Raw genomic sequence first — 16,449 nt, 5'->3', positions numbered from 1 at the left:
AGTCTTTTAAATGCCGTTAATAATGTTTCTATGGGCAATGAAGACTCATTGTCAGGCAACATCTGACATGGGAGAAAGCTCCCCAGGACGCGGGGATGAAGGTGCTGCAAGCAGGTACACGGAGCCCCAGCTGCCTGGGGAAAGTGGCCTTGTGAAAACAGCACCTAATTCTCAATATTCCCTCAAGTCGTGGTGTTTGCTTGGTAGAAAAGCAAATGCTCACCTCCCCCGAGATGCATCACAGCTATAGGAGCAAGTCTGTGCAGCCAGAACATGAGCCATGTAGTCACAGCCATCAGGAAAATCATCTCCTGGCTTCCAAATGTAGCAAATTCCATCTGGAACACCCGGGAAGAGAACAACAAGGAATTGCAGCATTTTTTTTTTTTTTTTTACAGTGATGCTTTTCTCTTTATGATGGCACTTTAACAAGAGCTTAATAAACAACATTTTCTTGTTTTTGAGAGGCACAGACAGGCCAGATAAAGCTACCAATTCATTAGCATCCCATCACAAATGTAGCCTCTGTATTCCCCAGCCATATGGTCAGCACGATATGCTTCCAAAAAACGGGGACATCTACAAAGGCTTTATTACCATCAGCCATCACATTAAAGTAGCCTGTGGTTATATGGAGACGAGGAACATCTTATATCAGGATCTTCTGGGTGTGAAGGAACACAACATGGACTGGGAGGCAAGGTGACTTTGTAGGACGTGAGCATCCCTCTGACCGCAGACAGGATTTTAATCGGGATCACCTCTCGGTCCTGAGCAAAACAGAGTCTCCAGAGTGGAAACTCATCTCCAGGAGCTACCTGCCCAGGTGGGAGACACAGTATCTGCTTCCATCTCTCTCCAGATAAATTCCCCACATGACTAATTAAACCTCCCAGCGGGCTGAACTGTGTGTCCAGCAATTAGCCATATCCGAGCTGAAACCTCAGCCAGCCACGGAAAACCAAGAGGTTCTCCCCATTCCCACAACGGGCAGGCCTGGCGACCAGAAGCAGCATCTGTGGGCAGCATTAGGTGGCCATAAGTAGATGTTAAGTGACCATATGCAGCTGCTGAAAGCAGTAATCTGTAAGAAACACTCCTCGCTCTCACCAAGGCAGGCTCAGCATCACGTAAACCACATGAAAAAGCACCCAAAACCTGTGCAGCTAACAACAGCATCCCGAGATGACAATAGATCATGGAGGCTTTTACAGGCTTTCTTGGAGGAGCCAGCACCCCACCTCCCTCTGCCCACGCACAGGGGACACTTGGGGACCCGGGGTGGCATCTCCCACCCCTCCCGACCACCTCTTCTCTCAGCACCACCGAAATCTGCCTCCGAGTTCCCAGCACCATGTGTGTGTTTTCTAACAAGCAAATAACTTCTTCCTCACTCCAGAGCTCCGTTGGCAATTCAGTGAGACACAGCGGGAGGGTTTGAGCTCCTCCTGCATTAGCCGACCTGTGTCAGCATTTTATTCTGCAGCCCTGTAGGTTTTTTAGTTAAAAAAAAAAAAAAATCAGAGGAGTTTTCAAAGCTTTAATGGCTTTGAAAACAACATGGAGAGTTCTCTTTACTGCAGGAGAGGTTAATGATCTCCCTCTGCTACAGAACTAAACTGGACATCATAATAAATAATCATAATAAGATATAAAGTATCACCTGGAGTCATTCAATACAGAGAATAGGTAGGAGTTATGATGCATTTCCATTTTTCAGAGTAACTGCTAAGGTGTGAAAATTTCAAAGTAAAGGTAGTCAATTAAAAAAATGAAAAGCCTGCAATTAAAATATTACTTAAACAGAAAGAGATTCTGTCTTGTCTTGCCTGGAAAGATGGAACGCTCCGGCTCCTGGCCAGACTGCAGCCCTGGGGGCGCGACGTGCAGAGAAGGGACCTTCTCTCCCCCTCTCCTTCTCCCACAGCCCAAGCCACAATGCCAGTGGCGTGACGCCGTGCAGCCCTGCCACCAAAGCCCACGGTGGCCCCGCAGGACCCGTCCGTGATGGCTCTGCCCGGCCGGAGCTGAGCATCGCCTCTGTACCAGCCTCGGCTGGCAGCTCCCAGCTGCTCCGCGCTGGACCTCCAGGCAGAGGAGCAGTGACGCCGGCCCATGGGTGCTCTGGCAAAGCCCATCAGAGCAGCCATGTCATCACCGAGCCCCAGTAATGCTGATTTTCCGAGGTGCCTCTGGCTCTGCCCCTGGGCCCTGCCTGAGCACATCGCAGAGGGCCTGATCTTGGGAGGGCAGACAGGTCTTTCAGATGGCTCCTCTCCCCACGCTCCTTCCTTTAGTACAACTGCTCTCAGAGGTGCAGCTACCTCGGTTGTGTTTCCACGCACGGGTTTTATTCAGGCACATCTAAAAAGACATTTGCATTGATTTCAGCAGGTATGGAAGAAATCTTCCAGAAGCATCCCTGCTGGGGTTCATAAAGATCAGAAACACGTTGCTCAGGCTCCACAGCTACTCTGCCCCATCCCTACGCTAGACGTCAATGCTGTTTTGCTGTTTGCAAAGCCTGGGGTGACACGATGAGTACCTGGACTCCAGCAGAAAGCAGGGTTTGAGCATAGACAATAAAAACTCCATCAGAAACATCGAGTGCAGCACTGGGGAGTGACACGACCTTACAAACCTCAGCACAAGTCAAGGGTGACAACCCAGCTGCCACCATGCTGCCAGCCACACCGCACACGGACCGGGAGGCAGGAGTCAATCCATCACCGGTGGCAGGAGGTGCCCCCAGCGCGGTGTCGGCGAGGGGAGGGGGTCGGAGTTCATATCAAATGGCATTAATCACCTTTCCCGAGGCTCTGCACGTGCTGGACAGTCCTATTAATCAGAAGCGTATCAGCCCTCCAGGCCGGTCGGAGCCCCTTTGTGCAGGTCCCTTCCCATCACAGACAGATAAGATTATCAGTGACGAGTGAGACACCCATTGAGTAACACCCGACTCGAAGAATGGGATTTTTTTTTTTATTTATCCCCCTGTCTCAAAGATGAGCTGTTTCTTGTCTTGTCAAACCATATCCTTTTCTTTAAAGAACCAGCTTTAAGAATCCAATTTGTCAAGCTGGACAATCATTTGAGAATCCATAAAAAGCCTCGGTGACTTTATCAAAAAAAATAAATCAGCAGGTTTTAAATGGTAACTGAAAGGGATTTCAAAATAGGTTGAGTGGCCTACATCAATTAATCTTCAGAGAGCCGGGGCTTTGTGAAGCTGAAGTGGCAGAGAAGTGTCAAAGGCTAGTTACTGGGCTTGAGGAGATGGAAGTTATCGATATTTCTCCCCTCCTTTTTCTCTCTTTTCTTCTTTCTCTGTCTCTTCAGCACATGGTAAGGCAATATCCCCTGTGACAGGGCACTGCAAAGCCAAGAAGAGTTGGATGTTCAAGCCAAGAAGGGCTGGGTGGTCAAGCCAAGAAGCGTTCAGGGGTCAAGCCAAGAAGGGCTAGGTGGTCAAGCCAAGAAGCATTGGGGGGTCAAGCCAAGAAGCGTTCAGGGGTCAAGCCAAGAAGCGTTCGGCGGTCAAGCCAAGAAGCGTTGGGGGGTCATGGCCACTCTTTCCTGGTGAGATTTTTCTGCAGTCATTCCCAACATCAGCCAACGGGGGCCAGACCTGCCTTCCCACTGTGGTTTTGGGTCCCTCACCATCACTGCCAGCTCTTTTCCACCACAGCCGCAGCGAAAACCCTCAGAAGAAGACATCAGAGTCAACCCTCAGAAGGAGCCGTCAGACACCGCTGACACAGACATTTAAAAGCAGCTGGGGAGTCCCAAGGAGCACCATGAACCCTGAGGGTCCAGCCACCTCCATCACCAGCCAGGGCTCAGCTCCGTCTGAGGAGGGAGGAGAAATGGAGAACGGGAGAAAAAGATAAATAGCTTTTGTTTGACCCCAGGGCCTGAGCAAAGCATTGCAAACCGACAGGAGGACCTCGGATCTTGCAAAACAAAATGAAGAAGCTGGTAAATGAGGTATTTGACTGAATAGATACAGTCCCCTGGCACAGCGATGGATTTCCTCGCACGTGTAATGAAAGCGGACAGCCCCTACTGCTCTTCGCTTTCCAGCCACGCCACCGCCCCGAGAACCACACGGCCGAGGGACGGGACATAAAGGTGCTGAACCCCAAGGAACAGAGCCAAGAACTAGAGAGACTTAGGGGGAACATGGATGAAAACAACGGACTGGAAAATTTACAAAGAAAAAAAGACCTTGGGAGGAATCAAAATGCTGCATAGAGAAGGGACACGCTGCCACTCTCCGATACCAAGAGCAGGATGTGAGGAGCTCCAGATGGCTTTTTGTTTTAGTGCAATAAAAAATTTAATCTGACAGGCAAGTGTGGGGCTGGATAATAATAATAACACAAATAATTTCCTTAAAAAAAATGAAAGGAATCTAACAGCTCAAAGATATCTTCATTTGCTGCAAAGAGACGAGACTCTCTGTTACTTACTGCAGTTGGGAGCATGTTCACGAGCTTTCAAAATGGTATTTTGTTGCAGAAGTATAATATAAGGACACTTTACTTGCTTTCCAGTCTGGGGAAATAGATCTGACTTGGAAATCTGCCAGAAGGGCTGTAAGTTAGGGCTCTGAAGCGAAGGTGATAACTTTGCCAATTAAATATGGATGTGATTTTTTTTTCCCCTCTCCTTCCCCTGAATACTTTTGCACTGTCATTAGGTGATGATATAAAGACACAGGCCTCCTGGTGCAGCTTAATTGCTCATATATAGAAAAATGATGAGCTCTGTTGCACTGCACGAGTACTACCTCGGCTACTTGCTGCCTTATTAATAGGTGATACCAACGCAAGTCTAATTCTTCTGCCCAAGGAAAAACAGAAAGATAGCAAAACCCCCGGTCCGCAAAGCACTTAGCACGCACTAAACTGCTTTGCTGAGCAGCGATGAACTTAAGAGCAAGCTTATATTTAATCACACAGTTAAAGTGTTTTACTGAGTTGATGCTTGGTGCACTGGAGGCAGGATGGACTTCCTATTAAGTGATCTTTTATTACCATATCCTTATATTTTTCTTTTTTATTGATAAACAGTGCAGATGACCCTGTGCTTTGCAGTCTGCTGCTGAATGCTTTCTAGGCCAGGTTGAAGCCTGGGCAAGCTAAGGACAAAAAAAGGCTGTTGTTTTAATTAGCATGGACCTCAGCACTTCAGAATGGCACTGCCCAATATTATTACAATAATAATAATAATGTAAAAATATTATTATTCAACCTTCAGGAAAGCAGTGTTACTCTGTATTTTCAGTCTTCACTTCCTCAGCAGCCAATAGGTCACTCCTAAAAATCTGTGTTTGTATCTGCTTTGTAAGTCTCTCTAGGGGAAATTTTTTAAAAGGATTGACCTTCCCCCCAAAAATGGGGAGAGCCACCCTCCAGTCTGCATGAAAAGCTGACGGGCACAGGCTGGGAAAGCCTGGCTGCAGGGGTGGAGGATTTGCATTTGCATCTGCCAGGGCTCTGAAGGCCACGTTTCATTCCCACATCAGCTGTGGCTGCACCGGAGGGAGCGGAGCAGGGAGGGGAGGCTGTGACTAAATCGATGGCAACAGAAAAAGCAGGACGTACAAATGGCTTGAGAAAAGGCGTGATGAGATGTGACTGCCCTGGGTCCTGGGACTGGAAAGAGCGAAATGGGAAAAGACCACCTGGACGAAGAGAAAGTGCTTCTGATTGCTTGGGGAAAAACGGAGTTAAAGATCATTGGAACGGACAAGGCAATCTGGCGGCTGCGCGGCGCTTTGATTGCTTCCAGCGCGGCGGCGGGCGCGGGCGGGGGGCTGCCTCCCTCCCCGGGGCTGCCGGCTGCCCAGGCGGCACCGAGCCTCTCCCCGGCACGGGGGGCATCGCCGGCCGGAGGGGTGACGTGCTGGCACAAGGCTCCTACCGCGCTGATGTTTCAATCGGTGGCAGCCCCAGTTTTGCCAATTCCCCTTAGTCCTCTACAAAGCAGAAAGCTCGGACCCAAGTTATGCGCTGCAGGAGAGCCGGGGGCCCCCTGCCCAGCCCCTGGCTCTGCGTGGGAAGCAGAAGGGAACCAAACCATTGTGGGGAAACACCCGTTTAGGCGTAACTCAAAGCCGGGGTTAGGACAGACCCCCGCATCGCCCCTGGTCCAAGGCCTTAACCCCAAGTGATGCTGCTGCACATCCTGGGAGTGCGTGTGCTCTGGGCTTTGGATTCACACATCCAAAGGTTTTCTAAAGGTTATGCAAAGGTTACCACACAATTAATGTGTCGGATCAGCACGCTGGCTCTGTTTGCCTAATTTCCAAAGTCTGAAGGCTGCCGGGCAGCTCAACAGCACGGCCTGAAAGGCTCCAGTTCCCCCCGTGCATTTGTACTGATACTTCAGTCCTAAACCGCCTTCCAACACACAGGGTGATTGCAGTGATGAAGATAACAAGAAATAATGATGTATCCACTTGCTCTACCTTGGGCATTTTTAGGTTGTCTCATCTCAGAAATGAAGCAATCTGAGCATTTTGCATGATGACCTGTTGGACTCTCTCAGTGACAGGCAGATGGTCGGGTCTGTAGTCACACAGTACCTCTTCTCTCGTTAGGCAGGCTGGTGCCCCGACGACTGCTCTATTTTAAATTCACAGATTGACCCAGCCTCTGTAGCTAATCTGCCTGAAGCCCTCCAGACTCCTGCGTTGCAGTCGGGGAGGCAGAGCCCCGGGAAGGGGGAGCACTGGGTTTGCTCTGCGTTACTGGATAAATCAGCAGCAGATTCAGGAGCCTGACCGCAGTCTCTAGCTCTAGCGTTAACATTATGTGCAGTACACACAGGAACGGATGGTTTCAAAACAGGCATAACGTATATTTTTTCAAATGTCCCTACTCATGTTATTAATTATATGTCTCGGGTTTCTAAACACAAGCAAATTAGGATGATTCCTTCCCTGCATCACAAGCCTGTGGTTTGCTATTCCCTTTCACTCAGGAGTTTCATTAGCCTTTCTAGATGATTTCCCTGTCAGGCTTTCCATCTATGAGCACAGTTTCCCAGCTCCCAGCATTTAAATCCACCCAATCTATTCTCATCGCAACTCCAAGTGCTTCACAAACTCCTTTACTTGCACTGCAATTTCACATTCCTAAATATTGGGTTTAATAGTAGTAGCAGTGCTCCTAACGCTGCTTCAAAATCAAATGAGCCAGAAGAAAAAACATTCTGAAACATTTTCACTTGGGCATTCATATTCTGAAGGACATTTTAAAGACAAAGAACATAACCTGGCTCCTGCTGATGTTCATGAGGATTTCATCATTTACTTGAACGAGGAATAACAAGCAGCAAGGAAAGGAGGTGAGGTTTGGTACAACTTTAAGAAGATGCAACTTACTTTTCCAATCACCCCCGATGTCCCATGGAGCAGGGCAGGCTGGTGGTCTTGGCTGGACTTTTAGAGGTCCTGTGTTGAGAAAATAAAGAGCTGTTAGCCACAGAAGATGGAGACCAAGTAACCTTGCTTATACCAAGAAATTGCAAGAGCATGTACATTTTTTAAAAGCTGCTATTTTGGAGGGCCCCACCCTAAAACCACTCGTGAAGTACCTTGAAAAGCAGCTGCAGCACTAAGGAGACATTCCCAAAATAAGGAACAAAAATGCCACTGGACCCATGGTGGGAAGGACACCGCAGGCACGTGAAGGCAAACTGGATCTCAGCCTGGACACCAAACTTTTCTTCTCTCCCAGGAGGTGACACAGGGGAGTCTGGATTTCCTTTCAGCAAACTTCCAGGGGTTTCACAGGCTGTGGAAGCCACGTGAACAGAGTGGGACTGTGAGGCAGAAAAAGGAAAAAAAAGGAGATGCTGAATAAAAGAGTTTGCAAACATCTGACGGTCAGCCTAGTATGAAATCCAGGCTGCAAGGTGCAGCGGCAAGAACTCCTCCACCTTCTCCAGCTCCCCCAGGGGAATTCACACACGTGCAAAGGCACCTCTTTCTTAGCTATTTCCTAGATATTACAGCTGGTGCTGAAGGCATTCGTGTTGGGTAGGTTTGGTTTCCTGCCAACACCACTTGCTAAATACCTGTAAATGCTGGGGGACCACCCCTGCCCGTGCCCCGAGCCCCCCGGGACCCCCTCGTGCACCCACCTGCCCCACAGAGCCAGAAGGGAAAACAAACAGCAGCGGAAAACGGAAAACTTTCTGTCTCTCTCCTGTTAATTATGATCTTATTTTGCACAGAGAACCTGTCATTCAGCCTGCTGTAATGGATAGTTTCTATTTCAATTCTTCCTCCACCCTATTATCTTTTATAAAATTCAGCCGGGCCGGGTGATGGATTGATAAGGGATGGTCCCGGCGGGAACCAGCTCGCTCAGAATGGCTCTCACGCGCGCCCAACTTCTGTATCTTTTTAAATATTTCAGTTGTTTGAGATCTTTATTTCACATTTCGATTTCCTGTAGTACAGTAAATTTATCTTAGTCACCCAGTCAAGTTCTCTCCAAGCCCCTTATCTTCTCCTCCTCTGTACAACTGAAAGCACCTACATTATCTGTGCTGCCGATAAAGCCGGCTGTGGCAATCCACAGATCGTGCCGATCGGGCAGCACCCCAGCCAGAAGGAGACCTTGGAAGCTCCGTGCTCATCACCAGCTGGAAGTTCATCACTCAAACCCGGCACCGGCTCCTGCCAAGGTGAAAGGCATCTCCTGCTCGGCTGGAGGAGAAGTACCAGCGCTGCCCACAGACCCAAGGGATGGGGGAGCAAGGGGCTGCAGTCAGAGAGATGCTGGTCCCCATCCCAGGCATGGTCAGAGAGGTCAAGCTACATCCTCCTCCTCCTCCTCCTGCTCCTGCTCACCAGCACCTGCTACCTCCCCAGCCTCTGCTTGGGAACAGCTGCAATGCCTCAATCCTCGTCCTGATTATTCTGAAAACAAACACTGGCTTGTTTTCAAGTGTATCATAAACCTGCACAACCACCTCCTGATTCTAGGGTCTATTTGCATGACCTGAAGCAACACCAGAACTTCCCTTGGGCTTTGGGAGAACTGGATCGGGCCCAGGGAGGGGCTCCTGGAAAACCCCAGCCAGCCACTAGCTACAGAAACCGGCCCCGGGGCTGACCAAGGGGTTGGTTTTGCTGTGCTCCGGTGGGGTCCAAGCACAGGGCGCTCAGCACCGGGACACCCTGGAAGAGCAGCACCGCAGCACCGGGGCTGCCCACGCCAGGGAAGGGGTTATGGCAGCTTCTCCCATGGCAGCCCTGCCAGCACGGAGCATCACATGGCACAGATGACATCAGAGAGTCTCTAAAAATCCTGAGACGCAGCTCCTTTGTGCCCTCGTCTCCCTCCCCTGGCCTGGAAGGTCCCATGGGCAGCTCTGCGCCAAGGACCCAAACAAGGAGGACACGGTGCTGCGGACCCCACGCTGAGCCTTCCTCTCCCTGCTGATGCCCGGAGAGGTTCAGCATCACCTCAGAGAAACCCAGCAGGGGCCACCTGGGATGTCCTCAACAGAGCGGCTCTAACTGGGCTGCTCCAAGCAGAGGGGCCTGAGACCCCGGGCTGGCAGGCAGAGGTCACGAAAACAAGGACATATTTTCCCTCACTAAACCACAGAATTTCAAATATCTCGACAGCAGAGAGCAGAGAGAGCATCCTGCATTGCTGTGGGAAACCCCCTCCTACCAGCATCTTCATCACCTGCGGGATAGGAGTTGGGACAAATAAAAATAATAATTTAAAAAAAAACAACAAATAGGTAAAATAAAGTCACCTTCTCGCTATTCCCACTTCAGCAGCACCGAGCCACGATCAGGCAGCACCCCCTGGTGCCACTGCTGCTGCCGGGGCCCAGCCAGCTCCACTCTGCCCGTGGGCACCCCACGCCACGGGGACAGGAGCGGGACCAGGCTGGGGTGTGGGACAGCAAACTGGGAAACCGCCTGGGAAAACCTCAGCGAGCCCTAAGAGGAATTAAACCTTCTGTTTTCTCAGACACAAACATATGAATGCTTCAGAGAGGTGCAAACTGATGAGTGTGACGAGGCAGGCAGGCAGATCTTGCCTGCCCAGCTCCGAGTACAAAACACACTGGTTTGGGTCCGTACCCATCCCGACTGCCGGGATCCAGATCTAGGTGGTTTTTTTCTGGGAAAGATGTGGGTTACGCAGCTCCGGTGGTGCCAGTTCCAGCCTTGCTGGGTACAACAAAACAAAGACCTGGGGTCCTGTCCTTGCCGTGCTGCTGCGGTCATCAGCAACCCATGCAATACCACCAGATCTTTTCTCTAGATTAAAAAAAAAAAAAAAAAAAAGATGCTCACATGTCCTCTCGCAGCGTCACGCAGCTGCACGGGGCGAATCTGCAAAGAGCGTGCTGGAACCCGACTGTGGCTGTAGAAAAATAAACTGTTATTGTGTTTGTTGTACGGGGCTTTCTACACACTTCAAGGAGATTTTTGTCGCCGTGGGAAGAGGCAAGCGGACTTCACTTCCAGTCTGCTAGTGGTTTCCCAGCCCCAACATGGCAGAAATGCCGAGAGAAAAACTGACCTCATTCTAATCAGCTGATGCTAACTAATATTTAATAAGGGAAGAAACCTGCCCTGACTCTGAGCGGGGACCTGTAATCACCAGACTCCTGTCTCTCTGACTCACTAGTCCCTGCTTTTGGACTCCGTAAGAAGGAGCGTTTGGTCTCGTGCCAGCCGGGGCTGCAGCACGCCGAAGCTGCCCCAGGAAAAGGCTAACAAAAGGGCTCCTGCCTCGCTTGCCTGAGGAAATGCAAGTGCTCCTTGACACTCACTCTTTATAAGAAAAAGCTTTCTGAAAAATAACACACTCGTCTTGCAGGAGGAGCAATGCACAACCTTCAATACTCACAATAAAAGAGAAGTTGAGAGAAAGAGAGGAGCTCTGCACCCCAGCCCCTGGTCTAGGCTTTGCTCGATGCTCTTGTCTCTCACAAAGGCACTTTTCCACCCAGCCTGTCCACCCATGGGAGCATTGGGGGTGACTTGAGTGAGTCCTCATGGACTTTCTGGGATACAGGACCAGGACCAGAAACTCCTCGCACACCAGCCAGCAGCTAAATGCAACTCTGAGGCAGGCTACATTCAAACCAGCAGCCTAGAAGCGAGGTGCTCGCGAGCCTCTTCCCAGCTCTTGGAGTGATTTTGTCCCCTGGGCTGAAACACAGCAGCAGGGCACCCAATAAATACGTCTGCAGAGGGGTGATTTATCTGTAGGGAAAGCCATGGAAATTCCCAAACCCTCCTAAATATCTGCTTCCTGGCTCTAAACAGTCAATAACTTGCCAACTGGGGAATATATTTGTCTGCTCCCCTCCATATATTTTCTGCTTTTCATTATAATTTGCTAAATAATACATTACAATGAGTTATTTATCACACTCAGCAGCTTCGTGATCCCCCCTCCATCCAGAGGAATTTCACCCATAAATCAGTCACACAAATATCTGCTGGCACTGCCGCAGCGTCGAGCGCCTTTTCCCCCGCGCGCCAGAGCAGCACCTGCCCCAGCCGGCTCCCCGGCTCTGCTAAGAGCCATCTCCTGAATTAAACAGCATTTTTTTGCCCCAGGGCAGCTGTCTCTCTGTTGCTCCTCTCCTTGTTGTCCTCCTCTGGACATCAGCCAAAGGGCAAAGGGGGGACAGAAATAGAAAAAAAAGACACAAACTCAGCAGATAAAGAAAGCGGAGGAGGAAGCTTTGCTGGGAGCCCTGTTTGTCCCACTCCTGTTGCTGGGGCAGTATTGGTGGGAGAAGCAAAAGTGGCACCAAGAGGTGAAGAGTAAAATTCATTGAAATAAGTGCTCTGAGGATGTAACGGGACCGAGCACCTTTCCGCACAAGCCAAAACTCCTGCTGACCTCCAGGCACCACCCACAGCTCAGCCGAATGGGTGACTCAGAACAGTCCCGTCAGACCCCCATGTCCCCGTCCTTACACCCTGCTATGCTTCATTTTGCAGGTGGCAACTGTGGGAAGGGAGAGGCCAGCGCTGTGAGCTGGACACAAGCCGAATTGTTCCTGGTCGTGTCAGGTAGCTGATAAATGGGCTGAGACTTGAGCGTTTTGTGGTAATGCTGCAAAGCTGACAGGCGCTGGCCTTGTCTGCCAGGCACATACCAATGGAAAAAAATCTGAGACACCTGTAAATATGTAAATACTTTAAACAGCTCTCCTGCAGCAGGGCAGTACTCCCACAGCTCCCAGCCAGCATTCCAGTGAGTCCGCTCACGTCCATTAACTCCTTGAATGCTCGTCTCTCAACCGGCACCATCGGCTGGCCAGAGTCCCAGGAATACGTGAAGGGAACTCGGGATGGAGGATTTGAGCATGCGGCGGCAGATCCAGCCGGCACGAGGGCTGTGCCAGCGCCCAAGCCAGCGCGTGAGCAGGTTTGCCCATCCCCGGGACAGGCAGCTGGGGTCCAGGAGATGGCTGGCATGCCGTGAGGGGATGCAGACCCGACAGAGAGCCAGGAAGAGAGAAAAGTAATGCAGAACTTGGTACTGAGGCTGAGCCGACGTCAGAGAATCAAGAGTTTGCAGATGAACCGTCTGGCCAGAAGCGGTTGGAGCATCGCTGCGATGCCGCCCGAGAGCCGCGCTGGGCCAGGCAGACGTGGCCATTTACAGAGCCAGGTACCATCACCTGCCCTCCAGCGTGCAGGTGTCACCGAGCGACTGTCACAGCAGCACTGGCCGGTGGGTGAGGATGGTGCCTCAAGAGCTTTTCGGTGCTCGGCTCCTGCAGCGGCTGCGTAGGGGTTGCAGAGGGATCCGTGGCACACAGGGAGCTGGTAGTTTTCCAGAGAGGGTGGCTGGGGAATTCCAGCCTGAGTCACGCAGCAGGAAAAAGAAACCAGTTTATTCAAATTAGTGTGACTCCCTCCCCCAAGCTTGTATGAAAGGAGGACTCTTCTTTCTCCTTCTGCCTTGCAAAGCGATGCAGCACCGACCATCTGCCCAGGTGCCCCCAGGACACAGCAAAGGTTGAGTAAGAGCCCACGCACATATCACCTATAGCAAGGAGGGAAGCGAGCAGATGGGCGCCCCTAATCCCTGTTCCAAGCTGACACCCAGCCCAGGGAAAAGAGGAAAACTCTCACAGGCTCCACATATTTATTTACCACTGGGCCACAGCAGCAGCGCTTGGGTAACGGGACGCGAGGTGCCATCAAAACACCGTTTACATCTGGTAACGAGCCCGGGCCCCGGCTCAGAGCTCAGCCCTGCTGCACCAAGCAACGTCTAGCCAGCACCTGGCAATTCTTGACCCATTATTATTACGAGCTCTTCTGATATAAAAAGGAAATGCAATTTGGGGATGGCGAGAGTGCATCTTCTCTAATCAAATTTTTCCAGCTCAGCAGCAGTGGCACAGGCCTGTCAGGACACATTACCCTCTGCAGTCCCCACCGCACCCCCAGCCCCCCCCGCAGCCAAACAAACCAGACTCACACCCAAACCGCACAAAATCGCTGCTGCGGAGCGTCAGCACACCCAAAGCACCCACCTTTGCATCCTGACCTCTCGGGAACAAGCACTGGAGAGGCACAAGGCTGTTCCCTCCGCACCAGTGCATCCCACAGCAGCACGGGGATTTTTGTCAGAGAAAAGCTGCTCTTGTCTCCCTGCAACCCAGAAAAGGGGAATAAAGGAGAAACCAAGCTTTTAACTCTAATCATACACTCTCACGCCATTTTACAACCACCCGAGATGCTCAAAACGCTTTGGAAACCTTTTCTTTGAGCCGTTGGCTCCCTGGGCTGTGCAGGTCCCTGCACAGAGGGCTGCGACCTGCTCTGGGCTCAGGCCCCAGGGCTCCCTGCTCGCCCCGCAGCTGGGCACAGCCCTTTGCAGGAGCTGCAGCCCCCCCGAGCAGCTGCGCCCCATCCCACCCCTGGTACCACCCCGCGATGCTCATGCAGCATCGCTGCGAATTATCCCCTTGGGGGGCTCCAGCTCCAAGCGAGAGCGAGCAGGGACATGGCTGGTGGGATTTTCACCCCCCCCGCCCAAGCCTCATTTTTTGATTATAGCTCCCATCACTGGAGAAAACCTGGTAAGTGGTTGGTGATGCACAAGTGACAGCCAGACACCCTACGAACCTCCGGACCTCCTCCTCCTGGTGAGCCCGAGGCGAAGGGCTTGGCAAACGGCAGGTTTTCACTGCGAGGAAATGAGAAACGGTCGGTGTTCAGCTCCAGTCCCAGGGGGGACATCGCGAGGGAAAAGTTATGATTCGTCAGGTTTAACCTTCCTTTTCCAGTTGCGGTGCCCCACCTTTGAAGCAAAATGCATTGCAAATACTGATTCATTTAACTTTACAACATCCATCTTAAGTAAACTGTATCTTGGCTTACAGATGGGGAAATCGAGGCATGGAAGGGAAAAAAAGCAGAACCAGGAACAAAACCCTCTCTCTGTGCTTTAACTACAAAATCATCTTTCCTCATTAGCAGCTAATCAGAACTACCAGAGGGGAAGAGATTACAGACAGGGTGGAGAGGGGAGTAACTGAAAGAAATACAGACATCAAAACAGATTTTCATTTATTTACTCATTTATCACAGTGAGTCACAGGCTTCGAGTTCATTCGAGTCTGCATTAGCCTAGCAGGATTTTGGGATGCTGTCTCCAAAATCTAAAAAGTTAATAGGTCACAGCCACGCACCATCTCAGGAAGGAGAAAATCTGCAGTTCTGGGTTGGTCTCAGGAAGTTTGATATTGCTTTGCCTGCTAGATTATGAGAAACCACTAATCTTCCCTTGCCAGCCTCCTAATCTTTATGGGAACCCAGATACCTTATCTGAAACTTGCTTATTGAAAAGAACCCCGGCTTGCGTGGTGGTAGCTTGGGTGAGGGTTTGCAGCAGCTCTCGGACCTGGGGAAGGGCAGGCGGGGATCTGAGGTGGGTTTTTGGCCCCGTGCTGGGCCAGCCAGCGGTGCTGCCAGTGGGAGCAAACCCACCAGCGTGGGGGCAGTTCGGTGAAGGCCGACACAGGTGTCAAACATGGGATGTTTGCTCTTTATCTCGGCTGAATCTGGGCTGAGCAGCTCCAGAACGAGAGGGTGCAGCTGGGCTCGGGGTCCCAGGGCAGAGCCCACACGTCCCTTCTCCTCCTCTGAATGTCTCCTACCCATTTTCATATATTTAGACACCAAAATAAACCATCAGCAGTTTGGGAGCTTTTTTTCCTTCCTTTTTGCCAAAAAATGCTTTGCAAGAAGCAGAGTGTTTTATTTACTGCAGACAGAGAATGCCTCATCCTTAAACTTCCCTTTCTCTCCTTATTTCATCCTGACTGCAGAAGTGAGGAGACAGACAGCGTCCACGGCTCATCCATCTGCCCGCAGCTCACAGCCACCGTGCCGGGCTGGCTCCGAGGTCTCCGGAGGGGACAAGCCTTCCTAACTCTCACCAACCCCGGGATGCTCAAGCGGGTCGCTACCAGCACAGCGCGTTTCCTCTGGCATTTCCAGCCTCGAGCACGAGCCCACGCTGGGAAATGAGGAACATATTTTTAAATAAGAGGAGGAAATGGTGTCTTTGTGTCAGGCAAGTGGAAGAAATCCAGGACCAAGAGACTGCAGAGCCTTTCCACTTCAGACAGCAGGTGCTCTCCAAGATGTGGTTATGGCAACAAAATAAATGATGGATAATTGCTTTTGTGACAACTTGCCAATTAAATTAGACTCAGCAGAATAACATAATGACAATTTGTTATGCTCTGGTGGGCACTAACACACCAATCATAATTAAATGCTATGACTGAAATAGAATGCTGCTGTACACAGGAATATATAACCCCAATTCCCTCCCAGTGAAACATTATAGGTTCAGACTTGATTTCAATTTCTGGAGGATAATAGCATTAGCGCACATCAGAATGAGCTTGCAATATGCATACAGGCAGCAGCAGCACAGGGAGACGAGCGAGCCAAGGACAGCTGAGCCGCTGGGGCTCCTGGGGGGACCCTCCCCAGCAGCCCTGATGCTCTGGCTTCCAAAGCAGCAGGGGACATCCCAAATCACTGCCGTGCCCCGGGAAGATTTCAAATCCCTGGCTTGGGGCAGCAGGCAGAGGAGTGACTGGCCCCGAGGGAGCTCACGGGGATGGGGCTGCATGGGTTTTACAGCCTGCTCCTCCTTGAATGATTATTAAAATGTTCATTTAAAGAAAATGTACTGCAGCGCCCAGCAGCTCGCTTGCCCCACAGCCGGGGTCCCTCTGGGGCTCAGCCCTTCCAGCTGACCCGGCCACAAGTGAGCTGGTCAGCCCAACTGTTGGTGTCTTGCATCAGGTGATCAAAAAACTGAACGAGGAGAGGGTCAGGTCCTGCAAGGACTTAAAATTTACCGGTAAAACAGCAGCCAGCTTCTTCACACCGAGCCACCGCTG

General features: G+C 51.0%; 1 long non-coding RNA gene across 1 annotated transcript; it reads right to left on the bottom strand.

The window, feature by feature from the left end:
* Positions 1-186: 186 nt before the first annotated feature.
* LOC141931946 (uncharacterized) lies at positions 187-7,702 on the bottom strand. The gene is made up of 3 exons (XR_012625715.1): positions 7,606-7,702; positions 7,394-7,462; positions 187-338 (listed from the first exon to the last, which is right to left on the bottom strand). It is a non-coding gene; the product is annotated as an uncharacterized LOC141931946 (long non-coding RNA).
* Positions 7,703-16,449: the final 8,747 nt, after the last annotated feature.

The sequence above is a fragment of the Strix aluco genome, chromosome 19, assembly GCF_031877795.1.
Source record: "Strix aluco isolate bStrAlu1 chromosome 19, bStrAlu1.hap1, whole genome shotgun sequence".
NCBI lineage: Eukaryota > Metazoa > Chordata > Aves > Strigiformes > Strigidae > Strix > Strix aluco.
Note: the sequence above shows the minus strand (reverse complement) of the source record. Positions and strands in the feature narration are given on the sequence as shown.